The sequence below is a fragment of the Nicotiana tabacum genome, chromosome 3 (genome assembly GCF_000715075.1).
Source record: "Nicotiana tabacum cultivar K326 chromosome 3, ASM71507v2, whole genome shotgun sequence".
NCBI lineage: Eukaryota > Viridiplantae > Streptophyta > Magnoliopsida > Solanales > Solanaceae > Nicotiana > Nicotiana tabacum.
This window is the reverse complement of record NC_134082.1, coordinates 56,573,358-56,594,189: the sequence shown is the minus strand read 5'-3', so window position 1 is coordinate 56,594,189 and position 20,832 is coordinate 56,573,358. Positions and strand designations below refer to the sequence as shown.

Genomic DNA, 20,832 nt, shown 5'->3' with positions numbered 1-20,832 from the left:
GATTTTTCAGTAGTTAAATTTTGTAAAGACATCCTCATTTATCCAACGAATTTTATTATTTATTATTTATTTGTTTAAAGGAAATGATTTCAAATTAATTTAAAATGAGAAATTGTTATTAAATTGTAGTTGGTTTGCCTGACAGAGGTGTCCGGCGCCATCACGACCCTTAGTTGATTTTGGGTCATGATATTTTTCTTTTAGTCCAATTTTAAGACCCAAATATGAAGCCCAAGACCCTTTAACTCATCAGCTCTTTTTAATTTAATCCTAGTCATTCACTCCCTTTCGTCCAATGGTCAAAACTAATCCCCACCCACATATATCTACCTAATTACACTCTAACGAAAAACCCTAGAGAGCTCCCAGCGGTACCCTTGAAGACCTTCATCTTCTTCAGCCTTAACACACAACCAAACAACACCCCTTAACCAAAACCAGCCGCAACAGCCCCAACCCTCCGGCTTACACCTCCCTCAACACCAACGATACCCATCGCCGATACTCCCTTTCCTTCTCCAACATCTAGTGACCCTCCAGCTCCAAAATGCTAAAGACGATTCTCACATAGTGGAGGAATAGACATAACAGCAATATTAACGAGAAGTAGAGATTAGTGAGGAAATAGTCTAAGTTTTGAGAGATTTCTTCTCTGTTTTCTTGAAGATTTCAGAAAAATACTTGTAATAAAGAGCATCTCTGTTTGAGTATTAGTTTGTGGTTACATTTCAAAAAAGAAGAAGAAAAAGATCTATATAAAAGTATTTCAGTTTCTTCTTTGAATTTGGCTCCATCTAATGGAATACATTTGAGTCGCCTATGTGAATTCAGATTTGCCGCTGCTGCTGCTTCATTTCTTTTGGGTTATTTTAATTTTTTTTTCATTTCAAAAATTACGGAGTTCGATTCAGGTTGAGTTGAGTTTGAGTTCATCCGGCGAAGTTCAGTCTGTTGCCGACGAGGTTCGCGGTTCAAGCTAATCCCTATTTTCATTCTACAGTCGCATCTAGCTCACCAAAGATCGTCGTAATTGAATTTCGCTAATTAAAAGGAAAGCAATTGAGGTCAATTCTTTACCTTTCGATTCTATTTTTATCATTATACATGTCTTTTGGTGTTTCTCTGCCTCACTTATCCTTATATGATGAATGTGTTTTTTGTTGTGCTTTTGGTATGAATACCTTATCTTTATTATCCGGGAATGCCCCGCAAAATTTGTATATATTTTTATCCGGGGTATGGTCCGAAGTATTTGTATTTGGAGGCCGAAAGTAGAACTTGTAGTATTTTTATTTTCATTTTTATTTTATTAGGTGGGAACGACCTCGAACCTCTTGTGTGTTTATTTTTCTTTTTTGTGTTTATTTTTTTTCCTCAGTTTGAATGTTTTAAAAGCCGACTAGATCAAGTATGCAACCATACTAGTTACGGGACTTGGGGAATGCCTAACACCTTCTCCCTGAGTCAAATGAACCCCCTTACCTAAAATCTCTGGTGCCGACTTAGTTTTGGAGTCCAAAGTGTTTTAAAAGGAAAAATTATTTTTTGTTTAAAAAAACGGTGACCTGGCACACCGAAACCAATGTCAGGTGGCGATTCTGAGTTATTTCCTTTTGAACACAATCTTTTGTCACTTTTCATAATTGAAACCCTTTTGAGCTTTACTAAATCTTTTTTTATTTATTAAAAGAGGGTTAGTGAGGTTGAAAAAAAGGGGTGTGACTGTCACGCCTCCCTTTTTCTCGCGAAAATCGGGTTTGTGACATTTGGGAGACAACTCGTTCCCTTTCGGGAATTAGGTTTGAATTGAAGAGTCACTACCTAATGATTTAAGTGCATTAGGACACTAAGAAAGGTTTGGTTTGAACAACCAGAGATTGGGTAAGGGCTTGAAATTATCCCAAGGGGAAGGTGGTAGGCACCCCTCAGGATCCACTAGTGCGGTTCCCGGCCAAGCTATTATTGTGACTTAAGTGAAAATAACACATAGGCAAATAAAAACTTCAAATAAGAGAGGATTTTCACATAATGGTTACAAATAAACAAAAGTAAGAAAAAGGAACTAATAGGGAGTTGATTTTCTTAAAAAAATGGTTTAAAAAAGATTTAAAAGAAACAAAGAAAACAAAGGGAAGGGGGGGGGAGTCCTAGGTTTATTAATAATATGGATCACCCCATACAACATCCGGTAATCACACCTCAATGAGGGGCTACACGAGATGTCATCGCGTGGTCATCATATCCATATCTACCCTTTCCCACCCCGTTGAGGTATTAAAGCGCGAAATGGTCTCGCTTACTTATTGTATGCTATTACCCGTTCCCATCTTATCAGCCCCGGGGACACTTGGGACTACTAATCCTAAAGGGAGGAGGTATTGGGCTTATTTGTGGTTTCAAAAGGTAAAATACTAAGGCGACAATCAAAACACGTATGGAAAGCATGGGGAAGCATATAAATAAATGAAAAGGCTCAAACAGAACTCCTTTAAGAAGAGAAAAGCAAGTAGTTAGCATGACTTACACATACTGTTTAGGGTCTGATTAAACTTAAAGGATCGAGGCAGTCTGTTTTATTACATAGTTCAAATAAGAAGCCCGAATCAGGCCTGCCTGCTGGTTGTAGCATATAAAATCTGATTCAGTTTATAAACTTTCACCCTATGACTTGCTTAAGTGTTAGACGAAGTCCCCTATAGGCCTGATATCTACTAATTCTAGAAACAATGAAACAAACATGAATACATACTGATGTAAGAAAATTGTCTGTTATTCAAGAAAGGTGAGTTTTAGCAAAAGCGCATGCGTCATTGTTACTGGTTCTAGACCTATAAGCGAGTGAAACGATTCAGATTCGATTAAAGCTCCTATAGGCATGCTTTCTATGTGTTGTCAATTTTGGACACTCTTATAAACGTAGTAAAAAATGCAAAAACCTTATAAGCATGACATCTAGATACTGAATTTCATTTAAAGCCTATGAACATGATATCTAATTGTAGTTGATTATTTAAGACCTACGAACATGTTTGCCTGATGAGGAATGCATATGCAAGATTCAGAAAGAACCTATAGGCAGGATATCTACATGATGTGCAGAAATTTAGAAATTCCTATAGGCAGGATATCTATATGCTATGCAGAAGTTCAGAAATAAACTATAGGCATGGTACCTACATGAGAATGCAAGATTCCTATAGACATGGTATCTATATGAGAATGCAGAAATTCTTATAGACATGGTACCTATATGAGAATGCAAGATTCCTATAAACATGGTATCTATACATGAAAATGCAGAAATTCTTATAGACATGATATCTAGACACGAATGCAAGATTCCTATAGACATGGTATCTAAATGAGAATGCAGAAATTCATAAACTCCTATAGGCAGGTTATCTACCCCTTTTGCATACATAGTTACCCTTCTCTTCACTGACCATCCCCGAGAGTTTTATTACAAAATTATTACAACCCAGAAAAAGTAAAGTAAAGGAAAAATACATCAAAAATTAAAAAGTACAACCAAGGAGAGCTTGATTCGACTTCCTGTCTGAAGTATGAAGTAAATCAACTCCAAGAGATCATATTTCAAAGCCTTTCTCCTATTTGGGGTGTCTCAGAGTTCCCTAAGAGTCTCATATGAACTCTGGGCAGTGCTTACACCCAAATGTATGATGGATTAAGCCATAGTGCAATGTGGAAGGGCCAACCCTCAAGTGTCCAAGTTCAGAGGGAGCTCGAGGTCCCAAGGCAAGGCTCACAAGAGGGGGGCAGAATTTAGGGACTAACAGAGAGTGCAAATGCAGTAGTAGGATTCTGAAAGGGGAAAAGGGAAAAGGGAAGCAGCTCACATCATTACACATAAAGGTATAGGGGAATGGGAAGTTGCAAGAGGCAACAAAAAAGTGGGTTGAAGGGCATACCCAGCAATGGAAAATGCTGGCACATCGGCCTGTTTGCTTAGAGGTCAAGACCCTAGTGGTTCAAACTTAATTCATGGATAACAACTTAAATTGACATGCCTTAAGTCACCACTCAAAACACATAGGGGTGATAGAGGAATGGGGGTTCATAACAAAACACACATAAGGAAATCAACATGCTAATTTAAGTGCTGAGATATACAGAAATAGCAGATGAACATGGATACAAAAGCAGTAACTACACATTGTTGTGGTGCTAAGAATTAAATCAGGACATACCCGTTTTTAGGAAAACAAGTAAAGGAAAGCAGTAAGTCTTGTAAAACAGGCCACTGTGCAGTCAAGAAGAGAATATTATTATGAGAGAGTATGAGTTCAGAAGGATTCTGATGTTGTAGTGTATGAAGAGGGTCGTGCCTTTTATAGTGTAAAAATTAGGCAGAAATAAGGCAAGAAAAACAATTAAGGAACTGATTGTCAATCAATTACATAAGGCTTCCCTTAATTAAGGGATTCAGATTCAAACGGGTGAAACCATTTAAGGAAAGAAATTGAGTAAGCACTTTGTGCTCGGCATGCAATTCGGGGCAAATACATAAAAAGTTATTTAAGGACAAGGTTTTGAAATACACGGTTTGTGCAAATAAGGTAAGCAAATCAATTAACAAATAGTAAATCAAAAGAGTCTAAGATTTTGCATGAATGAACCGAGTCAGAAAAGATGAAGAAGGATTTTAACTTAGGCCGAGTAATAGGGAGAACCAACAAACAATGGAAAGAAATCAATCAAGCCATATTCAGAAGGAAGTTTTCACTAATTGCAAATTTGAAAACCATTTAGAGAAAAATTCATCATATATAAGGAGCATGTGAGCATGAAAGAAGACTGTCATGTAAATCAGTAGAAAAAATCCAATGTAGAAGAGTTTAGCAAAACGTTCAGCATTGTATAAAAACAAAGATGTCCAAACTCAGTTCAGAGACTCAAAGTTAGTCTAAAAGAGTTAAGGGTTCTAAAATAAAACCCTAGTTCAATCAAACCTCGGCAGAACCCCCAAATTCTAGGGTTTCCACCTTAAATCAAGTACTGAGATGAGGAGGCAAGTAGTCGAATCGAAACATGTTTAGAGGTTTCAGAAAAGAACTGAAACTTCTAACATGATTCTTCCAACAACAGAACTCATGAATAGCATGTATATACAGTAGAGGGGTTCAAGGCAAACAGAGTAAAGAAACTAATTCGAAACATGATTAGAAAAGACTGATAAGAACAGTAAAAGAAAGCCTGCTTAAGAAGATCATTCTAAAAGAAACTTAAACAAAGATCAATAGAAGAAAAATAGTAAGAACACTTAAGAACACGGTAGAAGAATACAGTAGGCAAAACATACCAGAACATAGTAGAAGAAAATAGCAGGACATAGTAGAAAAGCATACAAGAGCATAGTATAGAAAGCACAGTAGAAGAACATACAAGAACGGAACATAGAAAGCACAGTAGAAGAACATACATGGTAGAAGGAAAACATAGAACACAGTAGAGGCAAATACACACAAAATAAAAGGAAAAGAAATTCAGAGAAACACTTAAGCATTTTCAGAAAACCCTAAATCATAAAAGAAAGACTTTGAAAAGTAATTTTGGAAAGAAAAGTTAGGGAGATCGTTTGAAAACTCAAAGAGAGCGCAGATACATAACGGATCTAAAGAGATCGGATAAAACCTCGAAGGGTTAGGGTTTCAGAAGAATCCTATAATGAGAAAGGTTTTGAAAAGGTCACCGATCTGAGTCGGAGAGGTCAGAACCAGGCTCAAAACACCATGGTACGCCGGAGCAAGGTCGGTGATGACTCTGGAACCTTGAATCAGTAGAGGTCTGGGCAAACCTTTGAGGCTAGGCCTTGAATCTTCAGAGATCAGGTGTGTAAGAGAAACATGAGGTGGGTATAAGACTCCCATAGCCCTAGAAGCCATGGATTCCTGTGGCTTTCAGGGTGGAAGCGGTGAGAGGCGGCTAGGGTTCTGAGAAGACTCGAGAGAGTTTGAGAGAGTGCAGGGTTTCAGAGGTGGCTGGGGTTGTGAAATTGTTAGGGTTAGGGGGTAGGTCGGGATTAAAAAAGGAAAGGGTATTTGGTGGCCGTTGATCATTTTGATCAACGGCCTGGATTAATTGAGTAGGTGGGGCGGTTTAATAGGGTTGGGTTTGGGTCGGTTCAAACAAGGATTGGGTCAGGGTAATTGGGTTTAAATTGGGTTCAATTGGAGGTTCAAATAAGGCTAAAATTGAAATAAACGGGGCTAACATTTAAATAGCTATTTTTCTCTTATTTATTTTATAAAAGATAGTAAAATAATTTCTGAAAATAAATTAAAGGTATTAAAATGATTAATAATAAGTAATTATCAAATTAAAAATAATGGAGTCAATTTTATAATTATGAAAATAATTAAATCTTAAAATAGGCTAATATCGCAATTATATGCAATTTAGCTTTAAAAATACTAAAAGAATATGCAAAAATTATGTCAGCTATATTTTAATATAAATATGAGAATCCAATAAGTGAATCACCCAGAATGATAATTTCGAGGATAATTATTGGGTTTTTCTTAATAAAATATGGTAATAAATAGACTTAAAAATCTGTAAATATTAAGAGAAAAAATAGTAAAACCTTGGGACATACTTATATATGCATATACCTGCTATTTTGAAAGTATTTTGCATATAAAAATATACAGAAAAAAATTGGGTATCAACAACTGCCCCTCTTTACCCGGAAAGGATGAAAGAGTTATCGGGTAAAAATATGATGGCCAATTTTGACTGAACGGAATGGTTTGAAGAATTTGACCGAGCTCTGGCTCCTGAGCTGCCTACATATCCATGGTCTTACAGAAATCAGGCCATATGTAGTCCAGGATCTGTCGGCGGAATTTGCCGATGGAGATTTTCCAAGACGGACGCGATATTTGGGTTAGGATGGATGGTTAATGTCTAATAGGGTTGCGGGAACTGGAGCGGGATTGCTCCTGCTGAGACGGATGTTGCTCACCGGATTACCTGCAAATGAACCATATGTTGTATGGAAATTTAAACATGATGCAAGTTCCGACCATAAAATGTTGTCTTTGGACGGTTAGGATGACGTCCTCAGACCATGACGTCCTAGGCCATGAAGTGTATAATAAGGATTTGCAGGCCATGAAATGGTTCTCTCAGGCTATGAGAATGATGCCTCCGAACTATGACGCCTTTGAATAACGATATGCAAACTATAAAGGGGTCCTCAGGCCATGGCATGGCATTCTCGGGCTATGAAAATGGTTCCTCCGAACAATGACGCCTTCAGATGATTTGGCGATCTTTCAGCCTATGAGATGTAGTAGGTGGCGATCTTTTAGCCAGTGCAAATGTAAATAAGGTGGCGATTTTTTGGCCAGTGCAAATATAAATAAGGTGGCGATCTTTCAGCCAATGCAAATGTAAATAAGGTGGCGATCTTTCAGCCATGTAAGATGTAAATAAAGTGGCGATCTTTTAGCTGATGCAAGGTGTAAATGAAGTGGTGATATTTCAGCCATGCAAGATATAAATGAAGTGGCGATCTTTCAGCCGATGCAAGATGTAAATGAAGTGGCGATCTTTCAGCCATGCAAGATGTAAATGAAGTGGCGATCTTTCAGCCATGCAAGATGTAAATGAAGTGGCGATCTTTCAGCCATGCAAGATGTAGATGAAGTGGCGAACTTTCAGCCATGCAAGATGGAGGTAGAGCTTAACCTCGGAAGGCAGAATGGTAGCCTTATGCAATGCAGAGAATGTAGATAGAGACAGAGCTTAGTCTCGGAAGGCAGAATGATAGCCTTATGCAATGCAGAGAATGTAGATGGAGGTAGAGCTTAACCTCAAAAGGCAGAATGGTAGCCTTATGCAATGCAATGAATGCAGATGGAGGTAGAGCTTAACCTCGGAAGGAAGAATGGTAACCTTATGTAATGCAGAGAATGCAGATGGTGGTAGAGCTTAACCTCGGAAGGCAGAATGATAGCCTTATGCGATGCAGAGAATGCAGATGGAGACAGAGCTTAGTCTCGGAAGGCAGAATGGTAGCCTTATGCAATACAGAGAATGCAGATGGAGGTAGAGCTTAACCTCGGAAGGCTGAATGGTAGCCTTATGCAGGAAGTAAAAATGGCAAATGGCAATAGAGTTTTCTTAGCTGATAGCGGATTGCGGTATCGTGATTGCTGGGGATATTGTGTCTGCTGGGGACACTATTGTATGTATAGTGTCACACCTCCTTTTTACCTACACCCTCGGAAGGGAGTATATAAGAGAGTTTTTTCCAACTTAAAGTGACAATCGAAACGGGATTACTTTTTGAAGATTTAGAGTCGCCACTTGGGATGACTTATGGTGTCCCAAGTAACCGGTTCAAATCCCGAATTGAGGAAAGATTGACTCTGTATTACAGTCCGCAAAAACAGAAATCCGAGTAAGGAATTCTGTTAACTCGGGAGAAGGTGTTAGGCATTCCCGAGTTCCGTGGTTCTAGCACGGTCGCTCAACTGTTATTATTGGCCTAATTATCTGATTTTAAAACACTTTTAAACCTATGTGCATTTTTAACTTTAAAACTGCTTTTAATTATTTTAAGGAAGATTTCAACGTCATCTAAAACACGTCTTTGGACCACGCCACATGAAATGCACCCGCAGACCGAGACACATTTTATTTAACATTTTTAAGATTTGGACTTGGGTCACATGAAATGCACACCCGAGTTTAGGAAGGTAATTTTATTAAAATAACGCGCCTAAAGCAACTACGCGTTTTTAAATTTGCGAGGGCCATGGGAAATTTGCTAAATGTCCCGTCTTGAATTCAAAGGATTAAAATACTAATTAAGTGAGGGCCATGCATTTTAAGATTTTATTTGGCACAGCGTACCTCAAATTATTCTAACCAAGAGGTTTTTGAAAAAATAAATTATGAGGGCCATAAACTATTATGTATTAAAAGATACGGCTCTCCTCAATTAATAAAGGGTTTGGCTACTTGATTAATGGGCATAAGAAATTCTCGGATCATTTTTTAAGAAATCAGATTTGACCGATTTGTAACAATGGGGAATTTGGGCGAGTCAGTAGAATGGGTTTGGGCCCAACAACGACATCAACAAGAAAACACACATGTAGTGAGGATTGCCATTTTCTGTTTCCAAATGATTTCAAGGCTTTGGGCCCAAGTTGAGCCCAAGTCTAACAAATGAGGGGGTATTAACGTTTGACCCTGGATCGAGTCCCTGCGAGCCCAAATTAATCCAATAATAGGAATTAGGCCCCAAATGGCCATTATGAAATCAAACCCCAAATAAAATTACTGATCTTCATCGTTAGGAATAAACAGACCATTAATCACTTGAAATAACGAAATGCCTAAGACTCAAACACTATTCAATCGAGTTTTACAAGTTGTAATTACAAATCCTTATCCACAAGCAATTTACTCATTAATCTACATACTAAAATGGTTTTCAGATGTAGCATATGTGTATAGACATATTCTTCTCTGCACCCCATCCCCCTCCCTTTAAATCCTCATTACAAATAACCTGAGATTAACAATTATCTTACAAAGCATTAAGAGATCCAACATGAACTACTTTATGCTAACATTCTCAAACAGAAGCTGGACAGTTATCATAACAAGAACTCCAACTCTGACATTTAACTAATGAGTACTTGCTAAAAATAACTTCATATCAACCAACTCAGTTCTCATATAGTACATGAAATGAGCTTGGAATCATTTTATCTAAGAGAAATGGAACTAATATAAAGATTCAAAACATGGAGGTCATGCTTGGCATTCTGAATTTTATTTCACACTTCGAACCAGAACTTTACATGAAGTGGGATTCAGAGAAGTGTACCTGGAAAGCAAAACAAAATAGAAAATGAGGGATGAGAACAGTTGCAGCTAGCCCGGATTCAACCAACCAAAACAGTGAGATTAACTCAAGAATTCAATGGAACAGTAAGCCCATAACAAAGCTTGAACCAAGATTTTTCAAAACACGACTTCAATCTATTTCAACCCCAAGGTGAGAAACTATCATTTTCAGAAGTTGTATTCACCAAATGAAATCAGAAGACTCCAAAAATGAGCAGAGTTTTAACAATTTTCTAAACAAATATTCTGAGGAATTCAGAATTTTTTTTACAAGGGACTCAGCCGTTTCAATTTCTTTTTTCTAGACTTTTTAATCTTTTTCCCCCTCACTTGAATGTCAAGTAATGGTGCCTTTATAGGCAAGCTATTAGGGTAGCCCTTAGGAATCAGTTTTTGCATTTTGCCCCTTTTGGAATTTTTATTATAGCTTAGATATCCCTAGCTAAAAACCCAAAATTCACAACTAACCCCAACCCTAGCTTCCTAGAATCTTCTCTAGGTAGTTATTCAGAGATTCTTTACCTAGACTACCCAAAATACCCCTTAATGACCCTGTTTTTACTGCTGAAACCTATGGGTATGGGTCATGGGTCAATGAACCAATGGCTAAGCTAGGCCTGGACTCAAAACTTAATTCAAGTCCCTTGGAGTGAATTCTGAAATGGATTTCGAGCCCAAATAGCAAAATGAATTGAACCAAACTGAGCAAATTATGACAAATGTAAGAAAACAACTAAACGATTTCATAAGACTAAGACCTAAACTAACATGCGGAATTGAATGAAGCTATCAAATAAACCTAATTAAGTTAACCTAGAAGGCTGAAAAAACACGATGAGCTCAGAAATTTAGTCATGCTATCAACAAGAAAATTAAACAGACCAAGCGACATCAGAGAACAAGACTTGGAAAAGAAAACTGAAAAGGAACAAACAGACAGAACTCTAGCTTGGCCAGAAATTTTAGTCAATTTTTAATTGAATTGTCCCAAGGAAAAGAGAAGAAGAGAAGAAGAAAGAAGACTGAAAGAACGCAATAATAAGCAAAAGGAAAAGCAGAACTCACCAACTCAGGCTTGAACTTGCGACTGAACTTCCAATTTAAATCTCCAAATAACGTCAATCGCTTGTTCTTAAACCGGCCCTGAATACTCATAAAAACTGGAAAAATAACCTTGCATGTGTAGATTTGGCTTTGGATTCTAGGGCTTGAACCTTAGATTTAAGATTCAAGAATTTCTAACAAGTTTCGAGGGAAATGGAGTGAATGTTTGGAATGAGGGGATGAAGGGGGTTGTAGGGTATTATTGTGGGGACGGTTGGAGGTGGCGCCGCCACCGGATGGTGGTGGGATTTTGGGGCGGCTACTAGGGTTTGGGTCTCTGAGTTTGAGAAGGAGACGATGAGGGGGGGTGGTGAGAAATTCGGATAGATATATATCAAGTGGTCCTCACTTCTGAGTCGTTGGATTGTATAACCTCGACGGCTTGGATTAAGCTTAAACTAAACGGGGTCGTTTGGTTGGGGGATGGGTTGGACCGGTTTGGACGGGTATGGTCTGGGTTTAACGGTTTTCAGGGGGGAATGAATTGGGCTGGTGTAGGACTCTAAACATTTGGCCCAAATCTGATTACTTCATTCTTTTTCTTTATCCTATTTCAAATAAATTTTCCAAAAAATACTTTTTTTTTCCAAAATTAAAATAAAATCTAAATTAAATCCTAAAACCTAATTAACCAAAAAAACACTAATTAAACCTAAATAATAATTATCACAATTAATTAAAAGACAAAAGAAAACTATTCAAAACCAAAGTTAACCTTGAAAGGTGCAAATTAAACTATTTTTGTGATTTTCCCTTTTTTTTTTATAAAATAACTTAATTACTAATTAATTCTTAAAAATGCAAACTTAAATCCTAAATATACATGCAGCGTATTTTTTTTGTATTTTTCCATTAATTAAATAAAATACACGTGCACAGACAAATACAAACACTTGACAGAAAATGCCACAAAATCCACAAAATTTGCAAATAATGGCAAATTATTTTGTTTTGAATTTATGGGAGTAATTCATATAGGGCAAAAATCACGTGCTCACAGTTGCCCCTCTTTGATCGGAAACACGAAGGGTTTTCGTGCAAAGATAAAGTGAGCGGATACGAGCAATTTTTGCCTGTTTGAACCCTGCTTCTGAGGTTGCCACATATCCTTGGCTATAAAGGAATCAGGTAAGTGTAGTTCGGGAAGTTTTGGTAGCTGGGACTACCATGAAACTGTGATTTCACTGTTGTTGCTGCTGCTACTGCTGACTGAACCCCTTATTACACCATGACAAAGTAAAAAGAAGCTAGACTAAACTATGATCTATGAATTACAAAAGCCCTATCTATATCTTCAAACTTGATCTTGTGATCCTTGTTGCCTTGTTGACTTGTATTCTCCCGGTGAAGTCACTTTGTTGCTGACTTGAATTGTAATCTGAGATATTTTCCCTTTTCTCCAGGTGGACACCTAATTGCTGAACTCAAATTGTACTCTGAGATGCTTTCCCTTTCTCCAGTTGGACGCCTGACTGCTAAACTTGAACTGTATTCCCATGCTCTCCAGGTGGGCGCCTGACTGCTGAACTTGAATTGTATTCCCGTGCTCTCTAGTTGGGCGCGTGACTGCTGAACGTGAATTGTATTCCCGTGCTCTCTAGGTGGGCGCCTGATTGCTGAATTCGAATTGTACTCTGAGATGCTTTCCCTTTCTCTAGGTGGATGCCTGACTGCTAAACTTGAATTATATTCCCGTGCTCTCCAGGTGGGTGCCTGACTGCTGAACTTGAATTGTATTCCCGTGCTCTTCAGGTAGTCGCCTGATTGCTGAACTTGAATTGTATTCCCGTGCTCTCCAGGTGGGCACCTGACTGCTGAACTTGAATTGTATTCCAGTACTTTCTAGGCGGGTGCCTGACTGCTGAACTTGAATTGTATTCACGTGCTCTCCAGGTGGGCGCCTGACTGCTGAACTTGAATTGTATTCCCGTGCTCTCCAGGTAGGCTCCTGACTGCTGAACTTGAATTGTATTCTCCCTGTTCTCCAAGTGGGTACTTGATTTCAACAAAAATAGACAAAACAAAGAAAATATTCTGCCCAGTTTGGTAGTTGGGCACATATGTGAGTGTTAAACTGAATCATGTTACCAAATATTACTAAGAATTTAAAAGCTAGGTCCCGTTATCTAGGAGGGTCTTGACAGCTCCTAGTTAAATGGCAATTTTAAATCTAAATTATATCTCCTAAAGGTATTACTTTCGCTACATCTTGTTATCTAAGCCGATCTTAAAACTACACCCCATTATCCAGGAGGGTCCTGACAACTCTTAAATAAACAACAATTTTAAATCTAAGTTATATCTTCTGAAGGTAAGAAAGTATTAAAGCTACATCCCATTATCCAGGAGGGTCCTGAAAATAAAAAATCAAGTTTTATCCTAAGAGTGACAATTTTTAAGGCTGAATTATACTTCCTTATACCAGAACTTACGTTAAATCTTGTTATTTAGAGGAAACCTTAAAACTACATCCCATTATCCTGGAGGGTCCTGAAAATCAAAATCAAGTCTTATCTTAAGCGTGACAATTTTTACGGCTTAATTATACCACCCTACAACAGAACTTACGCCAAATCTTCTTATCTAATGGAAATCTTAAAGCTAGGTCCCATTATTCAGGAGGGTCCTGAAAACTCCTAATTGAATCCTATCTCAAACATGCAAACTTTGAAACCAACTTATATTCCTTGGGGTACATTTATGCTAGATTTTGCTACTCATGATTGTTTTTATTTTTAAACTAGGTCCCATTTTCCAGGAGGGTCCTGAAAATTTACTGTTAAACCTGTTTGGTGCTTGCCTTTCCTTACGGTGGGTTTCTCCGAAACAAATAAAATTTTCTGCCCCTATTTTAATCAAAGAAAAATCTTGTCAGTTTAAAATGCGGTGGTTGGCTTGTGGCTTTGACTTTGAGGGCGATTGCTATTCCACTTCCCATGATAACTTTGACTTCCAATCGAAGACCTTGCTAACCACTTTCTCTCTCACCCTTATCACAGAAAATACCTCTTCTCTGTTCAGACCAAATACCCTCTATCTGTTGCATTGCTCATGAATTGACATTTACCAAACCTTTGTGTCTCACATGAATCCCAAAGCACATCAATTGCCACCTACTCAGTGCGTATGCTGTTCTTTCTTGACTTAAACCACTGGCCTTGGCCTTGAGGTCTATTGCTCCTTCACTTGCCATGATAACTTTGATTTCTGCTTGGAAGACCTTGCTTGTCACTGGTTAACCACTTTCTTTGTTAATCTTATCACAGAAAATACCTTTGATCTATTCACCCTACACCCTCCATCTGTTGCATTGTTCATGAATTGATATATACCAAACCTTTGTATTTCTCATGAGTCACAAAACATGTTGATTGTTACCAACTCAGTGCGCACGTTGTTTTTTCCTAACTTATGCCACTTTGATGTGCAGACCAGATCTCGTTTTGTGCAATTGGAAAGTTGGTGGAAAATTTTGAAATCATTTCTCACTTGTTATGACCAAACAAACTCGGGAAAAGGAGGTAAACAAGACAAAAGGGAACAGAATAAAGGACAAAAGAAAGGGATGATTCCTAACAAGAAAGCTACAAAGTAGAAACCTATCAGATGTGGATACCAACTCTAATGACCATGACATGCGCCTATGGATATTCTGTCAATTAAGTCTGATGTACAACTCCTGTTGTAACCCCAAACCGTGAACTGGGCTTCAATGCTCCGATTATCCAATCTGATTCCCAATCCCTATTCGACTTGTAGTGAACGAAGGGTTTTCACCGTCAAGCCTCTCTCATTTTTTTCTTTCTCTCAACTTACCATCGCCTTACGGTGCCCGTGAGGGTTTTCACCAATAAGATTCTCTCATTTTCATTATTTTTCTGCTTGGACCAGAGTGTTGCCCCTGATATGAATTACCTCTCCTTGCTTGACTTGGCATCTCTCGAAGATTGATCGGAAGGTTTTTCTTTGGACCGTAACGTGGGCTTTTGGATAGGGTTAAAAAGAAAGGATATCAAAGGCTCAAAACAATTCACATGGGTTCAAAATTACAACTTTCGGAATTAGATTTCTTACAACAACCACAACTTCTGCCCTAATTTCTTGCTTGGGGACTTTTGGGATTTTATTTTGATGGGACCGGACCGTGAGGCTGCCTACGTATCCTTAAAAGGAATCAGGTCGAACGTAGTTCATGTCATAGGAATTACTTTGTTTGTTGTGATTTCCTTTTCTTTTTCTTTCTCTTCTTTTCTTTTTTTTGTTTTTCTTTTTGTTCTTTTTTCCTCTCTTTTTCTCTTCTTTTTTTTCTTTTCATTCTTTTCTTTCTCTCTTCATTCTTTTCTTTCTCTTTTCATTCTTTTCTTTCTCTTACATTTTGCACTTACGTTTCTGAACTTTACCACTGATTCCAAAAGAGGGGTATGAAAAAGAGATAAATAAGGCTCAAAAGGGTAACAAAGGATAAAGTGTTTAGATAGCAGAATAAAATGCCTTCGTCATTCCAATCTTCAAAACATGGCAAGTACAAACAAACACAACTTAACCAAAGAAATCATACGTAATATACTTTGATCGCATCAAAATTGATAGCCATTTCTACACATTTGCCTTCTACATCTGTTAAATACAAAGCACCATTGGACAACACTCTCACTCTCATTACCACGAACGACACCCTGCAAATTTGGGGCAAACTTGCCTTTAGCTTCGACCCAATGCAGCAGAATGCATTTCAATAGGGTTTCTTTATGTTCTATCTGCCCCAGTTTCACACAATCCAGGCTTGAAGTGATCTTAAAATGCCTTTGCTTATTTCCCCTCGCATGCCCCTATATCTTCAAAATTGCTTCATTGCTTCATGACTAAATTGACTTTTAAAACCAGGTTGAGAATTATGCGTGCATGTCATGTAACTAGAGTCAACAGGAAAAGAACTATAAAAAGAAAAGAGAACTAAACAAAAATGACTAGAAATCATAGAAAACAGAAAATTGTATTAGACAGATGGTGAAATGGTTTGGACAACAAAACAAACAAACTGAACTGGGGTTACAAACCTAGACAACACTAAACGGGCTACTATGAGTAAACAAACTAGGCAAAATAAAAGGATAGAAGGGTTTGAGTCACAAGACAATATCCTGATTATAACCCTGAAATAACCCGGATAGCAGAAATGACAACAAAATAAACCACCAAAACTCCTCCCTGGCTAATGATAAGTTAGGATTTTAACGTGTTTTATGCCCCTACTTACTTATGATTTTAGTATAAATTGCTACAAAATATTCCCAAAAGTCTCACAGGTTGTGCTTGATTGCAGGTTTTAGCGATAAAGTGACAAAATGTCCAAGATCAGCTCAAAAAGGAGTAAAACCTGCTCAAGTATCAAAGACCAAGAAATTCAAGAGGAGAAGGCTTAGTGCGGACTGCACAAAAGTGACTGCGGCCGCACTAGGAGGTTCAGAGACATGGTTATTCAGGCTGAAGTTCACGTAGTTGCGATAGGATTTTCGCGGTCCGCTGTAAGGCTACGTGGCCGCACTACTTATTTGTGCGGTCCGCATCTAGAGATTCAGAGAACCATCATTTTTGCCAAGACCCTGCCATGCGGGCCGCGGTCGTCACCGCGCGGTCCGCGCTAGAGCCCCTCCGCGGCCGCACTACTTATTTGTGCGGTCCGTGTCCTCCAGTTCAAAGAGCTTAAAGTTTAGGTCAAAAGAGCCAGTGCGGCCACGGTTTCTTCTTTAATTATGTGTAGCCAAACCCATTAGCTAGGGTTGTGGCTCAACCCTAGTGTGGGTAATTGATGGGTGTTACCATCTAGGGTTAGATTGATATTGGGTGTTTGCTATTTGGGTTGATTTTATATTTTTATTCAAGAATTAGTAGTTGCAAATTCTGATTCAAGCTTCGTGGGTTTAACTCTTCTTGAGAAATAGAGTCTATGACCCCAAAATTGACCCAACAAGGAATTGGGATGGACCCATGAGAAATTGTAGTCCCAATTAACAGGTTAAATCTCGAGAGAGTAATCACCCTACTTGAACCCTAGTTGCTTGGTCTCTCTGGCCAACCCAATTGGTCTCGAGAGAGTCAATTGGGCAAAATCACTCTCTCTACCGAGAGGTGTGAGAGTGGGTGCAATTGTGCAACTGTTATAGCATAATCCCCAAATATGTCAATCTATCCTTAGTCACATCTACCCGTCAATTAGCCACCTAGGTGATGCTACGACCCTAGTGCCCTTCTTCCCATTAATTACAACTTAGCAATATTCTCTTAGCATAATTTAGCTTTAATCCTTAGTTTTATAATAGTAGTTATAAATATAAAAACTCAAAAAATGTTTGAAGTGACATTAGAAGCACAACCGCAACTCTAGGCTAGACAGAAAATACAACTCCACTACTAGCTCCTTGTGGAAATTCGATCCCGAACCTCTATTCGGTTAAAAGCTATTGCGACCCGCTCTTCCTACCTTAGTGTAGCGTCGAGTTGGCTGTGATCACTTTTTGGTGCCGTTGCCGGGGAACTTACGGTGTTGACTATTTGTTTTTTTAGTTTTGTGTTTTGCTTCTATTTTCTTCTTGTTTACTAATTTTGTTTGTGTCGATAAATCAGGTACAATGGCTCTTAATGCAAATGACCCTCTAGGCAATGTGATAGCAGGGGAGGAGGTAGAGGATCTAGAACAAGATGAGGTCTTACCTCAAGTTCTACGGAGAGGCTGAAATGCCAATGTAAATGCAAATGAGAACAACAATATTCCAGACCCTCCTCCGGCACCACCGAGAGTGGCTCCCAGAGTTTTACCAAATCAAGGATACGCCAGTGCTATTGTTCCTCCCCGAATCCGGGCGGGGAACTTTCAAATCACAAATGTTATGTTGACCTTGCTCGAGCAAAGAGGATATTTCATGGGTGCCTCCAATCAAAACGCCTACAAGCACTTGAAGGGGTTCGTGGATATATGTTGGGGTAGCAAGAAGACAAACGTGTCCGAGGATGCGTTAAGATTGAGGCTTTTCCCGTTCTCTCTTAGGGGTAAAGCATTGGATTGGTTAGAAAGGCTCCCTAATCATTCTATTACAACATGGGATGAATTGGCGGACAAATTTATTGCCAAGTTCTTTTCTCCAAGTCATATGGCAGCTCTTCGGGATGAAATTCTAGATTTCAAGCAAGAGCCAACGGAACCTTTGCACGAGATATGGGAAAGATATAGAACAATGGTGAAAGAATGCCCTAATAATGACATGACCGAGGCTATGATTCAACAAACTTTTTATCAGGGCATCAACACCATGAATCAATGCACTGTGAACCAATTGGCTAGAGGTAACTTTATGAAACTTTCTTACCAAGAGGCATGTGATGTTCTTGATGAAATGGCTGACACCTCCTCGGCATGGCAAAGCCGAGCGAATGTGCCCCAAGGTGACCCCACGGTCATCCATTTGCACAAGGAATTGTACGATCATGGCCAAGCCATCGCCGAGCTTACAACATCTATGAATCAATTGGCAAAGGTGCAATTACAATAAGTCCAAAACTCGCGCCAAGTCAATGCGATGGAAGGTGTTTCTATGTTGAAAAGGAGGCAAAGATGACAACAACCTCAAGGTAATTGTGAACAATATGACAACAACAATGATGGTGGTGGTTATTCAAATGAGTGCTATGATGATCAAAGCGAAGAGTTCCAATATGTCAATAACTACCTAGGGAATAGAGGCAACTCTTCGAATCAAAAATGGCGTCCTCAAGGAAATTGGGGCAATCAACAACAAGGCGGAGGTAATTGGAATAACAACAATGAACAAAAAGGTGGAGGTAATTGGAATAACACCAACCAAAACAACAATTGGGGTAATCAAAGAAGCCAAGGGAATTGGAATGGTAATAACAATAATTGGGGCAACAACAACAATCAAGGAGGGTGGAACAATAGCGGGAACCAAGGCAACCGGGGGCAAGGCTTTCAAAGGCCCCCCATGTACCAACAACCGAACAATCCACCCCCTTTTCCTTCTCAAAGTCCGAGTTCATCCAGAAGTGATATGGGGAGAATTGAAAGCATGTTCGAGCAAATGATGAAAAAGAACCAAGATTTCGAGGCCCAATTAGCTTTGCATAACACATCTATCCGGAACTTGGAGGTGCAATTAGGCCAAATCTCTCAAGCATTGAATACTCGTCCCAAGGGTGCTCTACCAAGTGATACGGTGGTGAATCCGAAGGGTGGGAATAATAATCATGTGATGGCAGTTACAACAAGAAGTGGGAGAGGTGGTGATGTGAATGCCTCAATGCAAAAGCAAGTTATGGATGAAGATGTTGAGTTGCGGGATGATGATGTACCTTTGATTGTTGATGATGTGGTTAATCAAAATGTGAACAATGATGTGTGGATTGATATTGATGATGAAGTTGAGGTAGATACTCAAGATGCCATGAACCCGTCTAGGGAACACGTGATTGACATGCCCGAGTCGGTTGTACAAAAGGCCAAGGCACCTTTGCCTAGGCCACCTCCACCTTATCCTCAACGGTTAGCAAAGCAAAAGAGTGACAATCAATTCAAAAAATTTATTCACATGATGAAGAGACTCACAATCAATGTGCCCATGGTGGAGGCACTTGAGCAAATGCCTAGGTACGCTAAGTTCATGAAAGATTTGGTAACAAAGAAAAGGTTAATAAACAATTAAAATGACTCATCAAGTGAGTGCCATAGTGCATTTAATGGCACCCAAGCTTGAGGACCCGGAGCTTTCACTATCCCTTGTACTATCGGAAGTGCGGATTTTGCCAAGGCCCTTTGTGACTGTGGGGCTAGCATAAATTTGATGCCTTACTCAGTCTTCAAGACTTTGGGAATTATATAACCTCGACCTACCTCAATGAGACTTCAAATGGAGGATCGATCGATGAAGAGACCGTTAGGCATTATTGATGATGTGCTTGTCTGGGTGGATAAGTTTATATTACCGGCCGACTTTATCATATTGGATTGTGAGGTGGACTTTGAAGTGCCGATTATTCTTGGTAGGCCTTTCCTAGCTACGGGGAAGGCATTTGGTTGATGTGGAAGCAAGTGGTTGACTTTTCGAGTGGGGGATGAGAAGGTGGTATTCCATGTTTGAAAATCAATGAGACAACCCAATAGCACGGAGGTGTGTTCATTTGTGGACATTGTCACAACTGTGATAGTGGATGACACAAGTTCCATGATCCATGTCGAAGATCCCCTTGAGGTCGTGCTTCTTTATATGGATGTCAATGATGATGCTAGTAGAGTGGAGTGTGTGAACGCATTGCATGGTATGAGTTCATATTCTTATGAGCCTAGAAGGCTATCTTTAGATCTTGAAAACCGCAAAACTCCACCAATAAAGCCATCGATTGAGGATCCACCGGTGTTGTAGTTGAAGCCACTTCCTCCACACCTCAGGTATGAATTTTTGGGTTCAAATTCTACTTTACCTGTTATTCTTTCTTCTTGCCTTACAAACATGCAAGTTGAGGCCACCTTGGCGGTTCTTCAAAAGCGGAAAAGGGCAATAAGATGGACTCTAGCTGATATTCTGGGAATAAGCCCAGCATTTTGCATGCACAAAATTATCTTGGAAGAGGATGCAAAGCCTTCCTTGGAGCATCAAAGAAGATTAAATGAGGCGATGCAAGAGGTGGTGAAGAAAGAGGTTATCAAGTGGCTAGATGCTGGGGTGGTTTATCCTATTTCTGACAGTTCGTGGACTTCTCCGGTGCAGTGTGTGCCGAAGAAGGGTGGTATGACCGTGGTGACCAATGACAATAATGAGCTCATTCCCACCA

At 39.1% G+C, this 20,832-nt stretch overlaps 1 long non-coding RNA gene across 1 annotated transcript; it reads left to right on the top strand.

The window, feature by feature from the left end:
• The first annotated feature begins 307 nt into the window (after positions 1-307).
• On the top strand, positions 308-17,001 carry LOC142174799 (uncharacterized). The gene is made up of 3 exons (XR_012703863.1): positions 308-1,064; positions 12,396-12,932; positions 16,316-17,001. It is a non-coding gene; the product is annotated as an uncharacterized LOC142174799 (long non-coding RNA).
• Positions 17,002-20,832: the final 3,831 nt, after the last annotated feature.